This window comes from Rhipicephalus sanguineus, chromosome 3 (assembly GCF_013339695.2).
Source record: "Rhipicephalus sanguineus isolate Rsan-2018 chromosome 3, BIME_Rsan_1.4, whole genome shotgun sequence".
Taxonomy (NCBI): Eukaryota; Metazoa; Arthropoda; class Arachnida; order Ixodida; family Ixodidae; genus Rhipicephalus; species Rhipicephalus sanguineus.
Genome location: NC_051178.1, coordinates 217,866,449 through 217,879,546, shown reverse-complemented (window position 1 = coordinate 217,879,546; position 13,098 = coordinate 217,866,449).

Sequence of the window (13,098 nt, the reverse complement as noted above, 5' to 3'; positions counted from 1 at the left end):
TGGGTCTTCTGAGGCGTACTGCTGGTGCTCAAGGGCACAGCTCCCAGCCGCCGGAACCCGCGTGTCGTCGGCTCCAGTCGTCGACGGTGGCGCAGAGCCACCAGAGTTCGACGCGGCGACCCTGCGGCCTCTGACTTCCTCACTGCAGGTGACGGCGCCGCAACCACGTCGTCTTCGCCACTGAAAGGTGCCGACGGTGCATCAACGACGGCCCAGGCGACTACCCCGACGACCTGAACTGTAGGCCGGACGTTCTGTTTATTCCTTTAGTTTAGTCCGCGTGTAGTTTGTTCGACATTTTCGTAATGTTTGTTGGTCCATGCGTCAAGGGTGTAATAGAAGTGGGACGTGTGTTTGTGCACTGGCGTGCTGTCCGATTCTTTCTGGAGCGGTCCTGCCCCAATAACATCACAGCCTGCCGTCGAAGCAGACAGGAAACTCCCGGCTCGTCTTTAACGACTCTGAAAAGACGCGAAGTTGGGGGGTGTCGCGCGAGAAGCAACCTTGAACTTTCAATCCAAGGGCGCGGTTGCTATCGCTGGCGCGCGCGCTATCTCGACAGTCATCACAGCGGGCGGCTCGTATACCCTTCAACGTGTTGCGCTCTCAACACGCAGTGACTATGGGGAGTGCATCTTTCCCTGGAGCGGCCGTATTCTTTTACACCAGCGTTTTGTGGTTACGCAAGATCGAATACAAAACAGTTAGCTGCCAGCCTCACTTCGTATAACACTACAATTTGTTGCTATCGCATTCATTGCTTCGCCCTTGCGATGAAACCGTGACTTTTTTAAAATTCATTTTATAGAGTGCAAACAGGTTTAGAATGAAGGTAACTTTTAATAGGGGGTTTTAGCTTGTAACGTATACTTCTTTACGTTACCGTTACCGGATTACGTTTACCGTTTTACCGGAACTCGGAGTTTTAGTAAAGTTTTTTAGCTGCCCAAACGTAAACCTTTACGTTTGCGCAAACCACTAAATGATGATGGTAACAGCATTTAAACTACATTTAATTTAGATAATTAATTTAGAACATTCTTCATTTGTCTGAGGTCAACTGTAGTGATCCAAAGCATCGTTTATATCTCCAAGTTATTGCTCTGTCAGCTGTGATGTTTTAGTGGTGGGAAGTATATTATTCATGTACATGTATGTATATTATTGTACATGTATATTATTCATTTATGATAAGTCTGGCCGGCTAATCAGTATTGGATGTTTAGTAAAAACCAATGGAATTTTTTGTGTTAACGAGAAATAAAAAATCTCAACGATCAAGTTTGACCCAAGAAGTCTGCTCTAAAACTAACTTGCATCGCTCCGAAACACACTTTTTGATGCTCCGAAACTCCTCCAAACCTGCTCCAAAGCTGTTCCAAAACTCCCATCTTACCGCTCAAAGCTGCTCCAAAGCAGCATTATTCCTGCTCCCTGAGCTGCTCCAAAAGGCTGAAGCCCACTTCCACCCCTGCTACAAGGACGCTGCTGCATCGAGCACAGGAGCACGCGTCAACACGAAAAAAAAAGCGCGACGTCAACGTCATCTGTAATATAAACGCGAAGGCGCGTAAAGGCCTCCAAGATTCGCGTGCGCTATCTTGGAGGCAACGATGCACCGTTGATGGTCGCGCAGTGCGCATGCCCCCGCCCGCGCGTGAATGCCGCGTCTTCCGCGACAGCGCGGGCAGCACCTGTTCGTACCTGTACGCTAGCGTACGTTCGTATCAAACGTCAGGGGTGCAAATCGGTTCGCAGCAACCGTACTCCAATGCATTGCAGGCTAATGGGCCTTGGCCGACACCACAGAAAAATTCGTGTCACCCCGAAATTCGTACGAGCCGTGATCGTATCACCGAGGTTTTACTTATTCCGAAGCGCTTTGTGCGCCTTTAAACGATCGACTCGTTGGAAAATTCAAATGGTGTGATGCCTGGTGCAATTCGACCCTTCCACAACGCTGTATTACATCTGTTAACAAGACTCTCCACACTACATGACACCTCTATAGGTTTTAAAGACGATAGTCTTTCTTGGGGCAGAAATTTTGGTCTGTCTGTCTGTCTGTCTGTCTGTCTGTCTGTCTGTCTGTCTGTCTGTCTGTCTGTCTGTCTGTCTGTCTGTCTGTCTGTCACGCAATTGAGCCACCCGGCCAAAGTTTAAGCACTCGCTGAATGCCCAGCCGTCTTGAACTGGTAGCTGTGTTCATACTTGTGAACATTGTTGATCAAAAAGCAAATATTACGCATATCTGAGGTGCAATTAACATCAATATGTAAGTATTACATGGTGTGTTCCTTTACTAGAAAATACACAGATGCGTAATTCTAAAGACCCTAGCGTTTCTTAGGCTGCGCCGAAAATGCTAGTGTTTCTTAGGCTGTGCTGAAAATGCGTCGCTGTGAGCCAGATGCGGCGATTCAACATTAGAGGAGGAGGACTCATGTAGTACGGCCGGCGGAAGACTACAGTCTTTCGACGACATTTGCAGCGAAGCACGCAGATATGCGGCCAATTTTTTATTAACACGAAAGTGTTTTATGCCGGGGTCCACCAAGTACATCCGTCACGGATATGACGTTGGTAAAATGGATACCAACGGGTGAGAAGAAAAAAAACCAAGAAAAAGATACCCCCGCTGGGAATCGAACCCACGACGTTGCGGCCACGACGGCAAGCGCCCGACGCGCTACTGACTAAGCTATCTTGGGAGATGGTAGACACGGCGCGAACGCGCCTTATTTAGAAATCAGTTCTGATCACTGCCATGGCTCTGTGGTAAAACACCTGTCTGCCACGTAGAATGCCTGGGTTCGAATCCTACTTCAGCTGAAAATAAACGCGAAGCATTTCTTAGCGAACGTCAGGCGCTTTGGGCGTTTCTATCTACGTATCTCTCTGTCTGTCGCTAGCTAGCTAGCTATACCTACACGTCTGGGCGCTCTCCCGGTTGTCTCCATAGGTTGGTAATATACCGAAATTTGCATTGCATAGGATGAGTATATGACGAACATGATTCACTGGTCAGTAGGGTTGAGAGCTGGGCTAGTTGGTGAGATATCATTTTAACATATGGTGTAGTCTTCTTGTCCTCTTTGTCCCCGTCGAATTTGCGCTACTACACCATATGTTAAAATGATTCACTGGTGATGACATCAATAACGTAAAATACCTGTCGCGCACGTCATGAAACTCTTTCCCTCAGTCACGTCTGGCACATACCCGCATACCAGAGTTCATGTTATGAGGGTATGTGCCACAGGTGATAACAGAGTCTCAATCAACGCAGTAACCGCGAACATACACATTGACACGGAAGGAAAATGATAATATTATTACGCCGTGTATGTGCCGCACTAGGAAGACGAACAAGTGTGTGGAGGTGGAAAAGAAGAAGATCTCTCGGCAGCTTCGTCCTGTGCGGTCTTGCCGTCCAAGGCTTCTGTAAATAAACCCCAAACCCTTACTGTGGACGTAACAGAGTGGTGGAGGTGCGGGGTAGCCACATCTTGCGGGAAATAGCATCGAGAGGTGCCGGCCACTTCACGCGTCATGCTTTCATGTTTGCATAGCTCTTCCCGGACGATCTGACGGATGGTTGTAGCGAGGTCAACAGTTGGTGTAGTTTCTACACTGGCCACCGTAGTGATATTGGCCAGACGACCAAACTTCGGCGTTATTCTGCGCTGCTTCAATGTCTCAAACGTCCGACAGTGGCGAATGACATCTGACACTGAAGTTAGGCTTTCTTTGCTTATGAGAAAGTTGTAGACATCCTCTGCAATGTCCTTTCAATAAATGTCCCACCTTGTCGTCTTCGGACATGCTGGCATCTGCTTGCCTGCAGAGCCTCAAAATCTCCTCTGTATACATTGTACATGTCGCTCCGGGTAACTGAGCCCTTTGTGCAAGAGTCTGCTCAGCAAGTTTCTTTTTCGCAGCTGTGTTACTGAAACACTTCGTGATCTCCTCAACAAAGCGTTCCCACGACGTCAGTAGGTCTTCATGGTTCTCGTACCAGACGAGTGCAACATCGGTAAGGTAAAAAACCACGTGAGATAGCTGGGAGGCAGCATCCCATCTGTTGTAGTGGCTCACCCGCTTGTAGTGCTTGAGCCATGCGTCCCCGTCTTCGTTAGCCTTCCCGGAGAAGGGTCGTGGCTATTTGTGATGCGGTCAAGAACTGCTGGGGTGTTTGTACTGCGGCAGTGTCGCTGAGTGATGAAGTGTTTACGACAGAATTCACTATTCTTCCACGGAGCACGCACGACATAATTCTGGGCATTGATTTCCTGCGAATGTGTGGAGCCACTGTTGATTCTAGAAACGGCGAGGTGTTCATAAGTGACACTGTTCCTGATGGACTTGTGGAGAATTCGGGCAGGGAACACGGTGCACTCCGAGTCCACGAAGATACCGTTGTCCCGGCATTCTGTGCTGTATGCGTTCCCGTAGTTCCTTCGCCTATTTACAACAACGATACCAGCTTCGACGCGATGGTGGAACCTTTCCATTTAAGTTGCATTAAGAAGAACGCGTTGGTACCCCATTGCATAGTTTCAGTGAGGAAAGGGTGTACGGAACTTTGGACCATAAATTGTTCAAATGAACCAGTGCTGCTACCAGGAGGACTTAAGCTCGCTTCATTCAAAGAATACTCGCCGACGACAGTAGCTGTCCTCAGTAACGTTCGACGTGATGACCAAGTGAACGCTTGCTCAGACGATTCGAAAATTTCGCCTATGGTCGACAAGTCACTGACTCCAGACAAGCGCCGTATACTTCTAGACATTCTGCTAAAGTACTTGCCGGTTTTCGATTTTTCACAGAGTGACCATGCGCCTTCGATCCCCGCGTCTGGTACACGCCACAGGATAAATGCAGGAACAGCACAGCCAATCCGACAAAAACCGTACCGAGTATCGCCGTCCGAGCGCAAGATAATAGACGATCAAGTGCGTGAAATGCTACAGAAGGGCGTCATCCAAGAATCATCGAGTCCTTGGGCAGCTCCAGTGATTCTTGTGAAAAAGAAGGACGGTACCTGGAGATTCTGTGTCGATTATCGCCGTTTGAATACCGTCACCAAGAAAGATGTTTACCCTCTCCCACGAATTGATGACGCCTTGGACTGTCTACATTCGGCGTCCTACTTTTCGTCTATAGATTTACGCTCAGGCTACTGGCAGATTCCTATGCATCCAATGGACAAGGAAAAAACTGCTTTCATAACCCCGGACGGACTCTATGAATTTAACGTGATGCCGTTTGCAGTGATGCTACCGAGGACTTCTGATTTGGAGCAATTTTTGGAGCAGCAAAATTTCCGTTTTGGAGCACTTTGGAGCAGCAAAATTTTCATCTTGGAGCACTTTGGAGCAGATAATTTTGCATATGGGAGCACTCTGGAGCAGCGAATTTTACTTCCTGGAGTGCACTACAGAAGCATATTGCAATAACATTCAAGCACCGGAATATTACTATGGGGCTCTTATGAAAGCTAGAAATATTTCGATTCATTGCAAATCTCATGGAAAAAATCATCTCAGGAGAACTCCATACTTCACTCGCTAATGAAAAAATAAGGGCTCATGCAGTTTAGTGTTCTGGATTAACCTCTTCGGCGATTATTTTCGACACTAGCAAATAAACAGAATACCGGATCAATAAAATTGCACTTCATGAAATAACACTCTAAATACATCTATGTGGTCATCAGCAGACATTGTAGACAAACGCCGTGATGTACAGCAGTGCCTCAATGCCAAAGAGCCACACTGTCCCTAATGCATTCCCCTAAGAAAACTCCAAGGCGAAAGCCAGGTTCTTTTTCTTCTTGATCGACGGGTTGATCCTCCCCCTCCTTCTCTGCAAGCTATCTGCACCTCACCTGGTTTTGCGCTAGCTCCATGATCGGCGCACCGATTACGGAAGCAGTGTAAAGCGACGATGTCGTGATGGCGTCATCACGTGACATCACGATATATGACGCCATGATGACGTCACAAGTTTTGACGATCTATGACGTGATGATGACGTCATCACATGATTATTTTTTGCATCAATCGATTGACGCCGCCGACGGTCAATTTTCGTGTTTGATAAAGCATTTGATGCTTTCGCATTAATATTGCGTATTGGACGTTAACAACCTGGCCGTATACATACCAAACTGTCCTCCACCATGTCACCTCTTTGCCATGCGCGAAACAGCTTCGCTTATCATCCACTTCACAGAGTGAAATGGCTCCTCAACTTTTTTTTAAATGTTTATTGTGATAACAATTATATGGACGCTCTCCGCGGATTCTTGCCGTCGCCATTGCCGTAATTATCTGTATAAAGACCAAATTAATAACATCGCCACGCGGATTCTAGCCGCGGGTAAAAAATCCCGAGCGCTGGCGACGAACGCGGCTGAACGCGGAGAGTCTCCGTCGCACGGACAGCGCATGAGATAACATCTTCCCGCGTGCGGGGCTGCCGTCGATTGCTCATCAAACAGAGAGGAAACACCCCGCCCGTCTTTCGTAAGGAGCATGAAAGGACGCCAGAGGAGCGGGGGGGGGGGCGCATCGTTCGAAGGGCGCAGTCGCTTGCGCGCGCGCCATCTCGAGGCATCAGGAGACGGCTCGTAAACTTGCTCACGGCCGGGCTAGACTGCACGCGCGCGCTCGCTTCTTACGGCCTTCGCATCGGGTGTAGTACATGCCTCTCGCCGCTGCTTTGAGGGGGGCGCTGCGACCCTGACCCTCCTGTCTGATGCTGATGATATTGTCTTATTTGCGGACAGTCAAGATGATATACAGCGACTGGCAGATATATGCGGAAGGGAATGTGAGGCTCTAGGACTAGGATTTAGTGCAACAAAATGTGGATTGATGGTATTCAATGATCACGAAGACCATGCGGTCTTCATACAGGGCCAAAAAATACCGAGGGTAAGCGAGTACAAGTACCTCGGAGTATGGGTAAATGAGGGGGATAGATATATGGAGGTACAAAAGAAAGCATCGGTAGCAAAGGGAAAGAGGAATGCTGCAATTATGAAGCACAGAGCTTTATGGGGATACAATAGGTACGAGGTGCTTCGAGGGCTGTGGAAGGGTGTGATGGTCCCGGGGCTTACATTTGGGAACTCAGTAGTGTGCATGAAGTCAGAGGTACAATCAGGAATGGATGTAAATCAAAGGACGGTGGGCCGCCTCGCGTTGGGCGCTCACGGGAAGACGACAATTGAGGCTGTAAAGGGTGATATGGGATGGACAGGCTTTGAAGTGAGGGAAGCTCAGAGCAAAATGAGATTCGAAGAGAGGCTGAGGAAAATGAAGAAGAGTAGATGGGCAGAGAAGGTTTTCAGGTATTTGTATAGAAAAAGCGTTGACACGCAGTGGAGAAAGAGAACTAGGAGGCTCACCAGTAAATATACGGCTAGCAGTGCGGGCGATATGGCAACAGGGAGCATTAAGCGGAAGGTCAGGGAGGCGGAGAGGACTTATTGGATGACAGCGATGGAAAAGAAGCCGGCTCTGAGTAACTACCGAAAGGGAAAAAAACGAAATAAGGAGGGAAAGGTTTTATGATAATTCAAGGGGAAGCGCTTTACTGTTTGAAGCAAGGTCGGGCTGCCTTAGAACGCGAAGTTATAAAGCGAGATTCAGTAACGAAGACGAACACTGTACATGCTGCGGGGGAACTAAGGAAACGATGGAACATGTACTGATTGAATGTGGCGATATTCACCCAGGTATACTTGTGGGCACGAGTCTACAGGAAGCCTTGGGTTTTAGGGACAACAATGGAAAGCTGAACACGTCCGCGATAGAAATAAGAGACGGTTAGAGTATTGGTGGCGGAAAAGTAGAGATAAAGAACAAAAATAAATAATGGGGGAAAAATAAGGTCATTCTGCCTTAAGAGGCAGCGAGATAGACCGTGAATTTATAAATATTTTTGGTATAATAAGATAGATTTAATCAATGTAGACAAGGTATTAGGCCAGCATGAAACAAGGAAGTTTTTCTTTTTTCTTCGAGCATGGTGGCAGACATGTCACCGCCCCGTTATAAAGGGGACGCTCATAGCATCCATCCATCCATCCATCCTCCGCCGCTCCGTGCAGCGCGCGCAACGCCGGCACATGAGTTCGGGCGCGCTTCTTCACTCACCGCGCGTTGAAAAACAAGTTGCCAACGACGCACAAATGGTTTATTTTGACTTCTTATATGCGCAACGTGCATCGAGCTTAAGCTTATCGAAAAACGTATAAATGCAAGAGCCGGGAGTACAGCTCTCCGCCATCAAACGTGTAGACATTCTGAGGTTTAGAAATAAATATTTATTGCTCGTAAGCACTCGCAAATAGTTGAACCCTTTCAAGTGAAGACTTTGCCGGACTTCACAAATGTCTTGTTCACAACCTAAAATGCTTCCGAGTCGGCTTGTGTGCGTAGGTGGAAGTCTTGTCGTTTGCGTCAGTCAGTTAGTTTAAGTGATTGACGAGGAAAAATCTTAGGAATTTTTCGGCTATGAGATCTGCGGATCGTCGGGAGTGGCTGTCGTCAACGCCTTCAGGGCAGCTTAAGATGGGAGCGCGTTGCAAGTAGGGCTGGACTGCTGTTTCCAAAACTTCTAGCACATTCCTGCGTGGCAGGTGTTCAGAGGCCTTATCGAAAAAAGACTACTATCTTGACCAAAAAAGCTAGAAACTCAGGCCTCGGGTAGTGTAATTCGTTCCTGTCTTGTGCTCGCAGTAGCTTGTACAGCTGATGCTGCCTGTTGTTGGTCGTCAGCAGCGCAGCGCAAGAGTCACATCCGAGGTCTGTAATAATAATAAGCGACGAGGAGAGTCTGAAAAGTGCGAGCGATTTGAGCGGTTGTGCGTTTTAGCGGTGCGATTAGAGCGATTGTGCGTTGTTAGTAGTGCGATTTGAGCGAATATGCGTATGCGACTTTGTGTTATGAGTTTTGCGTTGTAACCAAGTTGTTGAGAATTAAATCTAAACTTCTTTTTCCCTTTTAACTGTGTGTCGTGCGTTGCGTTTTCTATTGTGTCTTATTTTACGGCCCAGCCATCCCGACGCTAACAAAAGGAATGCGAAAGAGCTCGGGGTCCCCGGAATTAATGTTTCCAGGTGGTTTTAACACCAGGTACCACTCTCGGGGCGTGCCGTCCGAAGGGGTTATTCAGCAGCAAGAGTCCTCTCTTGTTTTTTTACTTTCTTTCTCCCTATACGCAGTTATTTTCAACCCTTAGAGATACAACTCACGTACGTGTTTCAAAGAGCTGTCAAGCTGCAGACTGCAGCTTTTAGCCCTGAAAACCACTCCAAATATATTTGGAAAAAATAAAGAAATAGAAAATAGCTAGCAAGGGGAAGGCGTGCTCGTCATTTATGTAAGCGACCTTGCGGCCTCGTTGTCCAACGAGACCAAGGGCCAAATGCATTTGGTGCTCTCTGCTTGCAGAATAGGTGCAGCGTTGTTTAGCTCTCTCTCTCTGATCGTTGCCAGTGCTTCATGCCTCCTGCGTTATGCCTCATGATGGTTAGCGCAAACGCAACACGGACGTAAAGAAGAAAAAACGACGACACAAGCGCTAACAACTGAATGTTTATTGGAAAAATCACAAATATATATGTCTATGAAAGAGAACTGCGTGAGCTGCCCTTCTATCACTTTGATTGATGAGGAAGTGTCTTTCCTGGAAAGGGCGTAGTTTTGTTAGCATACGCGTTTTTATCTGTCAATTATCTTTGGCGCATGTGAGGGTTTGTTGTTTTTTCTCTTTCTTTTACATATATATTTGTGATTTTTCCAATAAACATTCAGTTGTTAGGTAGCGCTTGTGTCGTCGTTTTTTCTTCTTTTCGTCCGTGTTGCGTTTGCGCTAACCATCATGAGCATTTTACAACTCGCCCAATTCGCTACCCTCCTGCATTATGCCTCGTTAGCCGATTTTTCCACTGTTTTACTGAGTTTAAGCTTGTATTATCCACGGGCACATGCATACCTACATTATGCGGCGAGCCGTCTGATAACATTAGTTTTTTTTTTTTTTTAAAGAGACGATCCTCCCTCTACCCCCGACTTCCTGAATAACCACCCCCCCTCTTTTCCGTCGAGAACCCCCATTCCGAGGTTCCACATCGAGCAACGCTCTTGTGCCGTGTGCGCGGCGCAGGAGATGCACGGTCAGGGTCGCAGCGCCCCTACCGCCGACGGGCGGCGAAACATACTGAGAAACTCTCCCATTGCTTTCGCGGCGGGTGAGAAGGCCGTAAGAAAAGACGCGCGCGTGCGGTCTAGCCCGGCCGTGACTTGCTGTGCTCTCAACGCTTACTTCGTGTTTACAGAACTCAGAGCAAGAAAACGCTTCGTTTCCTGGAGCGGCCATATTCCCTTAAACCAGTGTTTTGTTGAGTTACGCGAGATCGAATCCAAAGAGTTAGCTGCTAGCCTTACTTCGTTTAACAATACAATTGGTTGGTATCGCATTCATTGCTTCGCCCTTAAGCGCAACTGAGTTTTTTTACCCGTCAGCTATTGACCCCCGAAAACGAGGGGCGGACGTGTAACATGGGGTAGCCGCTTCACTGTGGGCCGTCAGCGACGGGCCCGCTACTGACAGCTGCGTATTTGCGGCTGCTCCGACCAGGATGTATGCTTTTATTAATGAGATGACATTTTTAAAAAGCAAGCAAAAAATTCGAATTGGAACCCTAGCACGTGAGCTCGAAAGGGCAGGGCCTTTTAGGGGGTATTTACCGCAGAGTGATTAAACTCGGACGTGCTGGTATAAGTAATTACGAGAAAGCTCTTCCGAATGAAGATCCATGGATAAAGTATATCTGAGGAAAGTGTGAACACGTTTCCACCGTTCGCGTGCTCTTCCATAAACGCGAAGCAAGGAAAATTCGATATTGTTCCATATATATACTGCTAGCGATCCCAGATTTCATTCCGCGATGTCCGGAAACAGAAGTGACGCTTGAAACGAGCTATCAGCAGCGTTTCTAGAACAGACGACGTCCGCCGATGAATCGCCGTCGCACTTTCTCGCTACCGAGAGGCCTATACGTCACGTGCCTCTGCGGAGAGCGCGTTTTGCTGTCGAGCCGACTTGCAGAACAGAAGCTGCGTCGGCACCGTGCATGGCATCGTGGCTTATTCGGGACGCACGCGCGAGCGCTATTTATTCAGCGGAATAATTCTTGGTTCATGGTTGCGACTTTGGCAGCCCCAAGATCAAGCTGCACATGTTCTGACGCGCCGGCCGTGCGATTGCCGGTGATAGACGCCCCCAAACCCGAGACTTTGGCGCAGTTTGACGCAATTTTCGTCGATATTATCAGGATGGCGCAGTAAATACTATTTGGCGCACTTTGGCGCAGTTGGCGCAGGAGTGAAATCACTGCGTTTGGCTTATGTAACGCTCCCGCCACATTCGAAAGGTTCATGGATGCTATTCTGCGGGGCCTAAAATGGAACATCTGTATGTGTTATCTCGATGACATTGTGATTTTCGGGCGCACATTTCATGAACATAACGAACGAGTGGACGTCGTTCTGTAATGTATTAGAAACGCTGGCCTGGTTCTTAATGCAAAGAAGTGTCGTTTCGGCGAGCGACAAACCTTGGTACTTGGACATCTCGTCAACAAAGATGGCATCAGGCCTGACCCAAACAAGACAGCGGCCGTGAAAGCGTTTAAACCACCTCGCTCAACGAAGGAGCTTCGTAGCTTCTTAGGCCTGTGCTCGTATTTTCGCCGATTTATTCCTGCCTTTGCGGACGTTGCCTTCCCCTTGACCAGCCTGCTTCGTCAAGGTGCTGGTTTTGAATGGACACACGACTGCGAGACTTCCTTCAACCAACTGAAGTTCCTACTCACGTCGCAGCCTATTCTCCGACACTTTGATCCGTCTGCGGCGACTGAAGTTCATACTGACGCCAGCGGAATTGGCATAGGTGCAGTTCTAGTACAGCGCTGCAATGAAAAGGAACAGGGGCGTAGCCAAGGAGGGGTTCAACCCCCCCCCCCCCCGAAATTTTTCAATTTTGCTTGCGTATATATACACGCACACATACAAACGCACGCACGAACATACATAAAGCATGGTTGACCCCCCCCCCCCCGAAAAAAATTTCTGGCTACGCCCCTGAAAAGGAACACGTCATTGCATATGCCAGTAGAACTTTAAGTAAGCCGGAACGCAATTACACAGTGACTGAGCAAGAATGTCTGGCACTCGTCTTCGCTGTACAGCGAGTCCGCTCATACCTGTACGGTCGTCCCTTCCAAGTGGTCACGGATCATCATTCCTTGTGCTGGCTTGTAAGCCTTCGCGATCCACCCGGCCGTCTTGCACGCTGGGCCCTACGCTTGCAAGAGTACGACTTTACGGTGTTGTACAAAAGCGGCAGGAAACACGCTGACGCTGATTGCCTTTCGCGGATGCCGCTTGATACGACAGTTTGCGATGCCGACAATTTCGATCACCTCATTGCGTCAGTGACACCACTGGTCCCGGACAAGGCCACATTTGAAATTGAGCAGCGGAAGGACGTCAGTTTGGAGCCGTTATTTGCTGACGCACGAGCATCCACTTCGGAAGGCCGCTTTTGCGTTCGTGAAGGACTGCTTTACAAGAAGACCTTCTCGGCCACGGGCTCCCGCTTCCTGCTGGTGGTTCCAGCTACGCTACGTTCCTCTATTCTGCGCGCCATGCACGACGACGCAACTTCGGGTCATATGGGAATGACCCGAACACTCCATCGCACGCAGGAGCGCTTTTACTGGCCACGCATGCGCCAGTCAGTTGAGCAGTACGTGGCCGATTGTACCAATGCCAGGCGCACAAATCAGTCACGACAGCTCCAGCCGGACTCCTACAGCCTGTGACACCTCCCAGTGCTCCATTTGAGCAAGTTGGCATTGACCTCGTGGGCCCTTTTCCGTGCTCATCGAAAGGCAACAGATGGATTGTGGTGTGCGCCGATTATCTTACCCGCTACTGCGAGACGGCCGCCCTGCCATCTGCGACTACTGGGCAAGTCTCCTCCTTCCTTCTGCACTCGATTATACTGCGCCACGG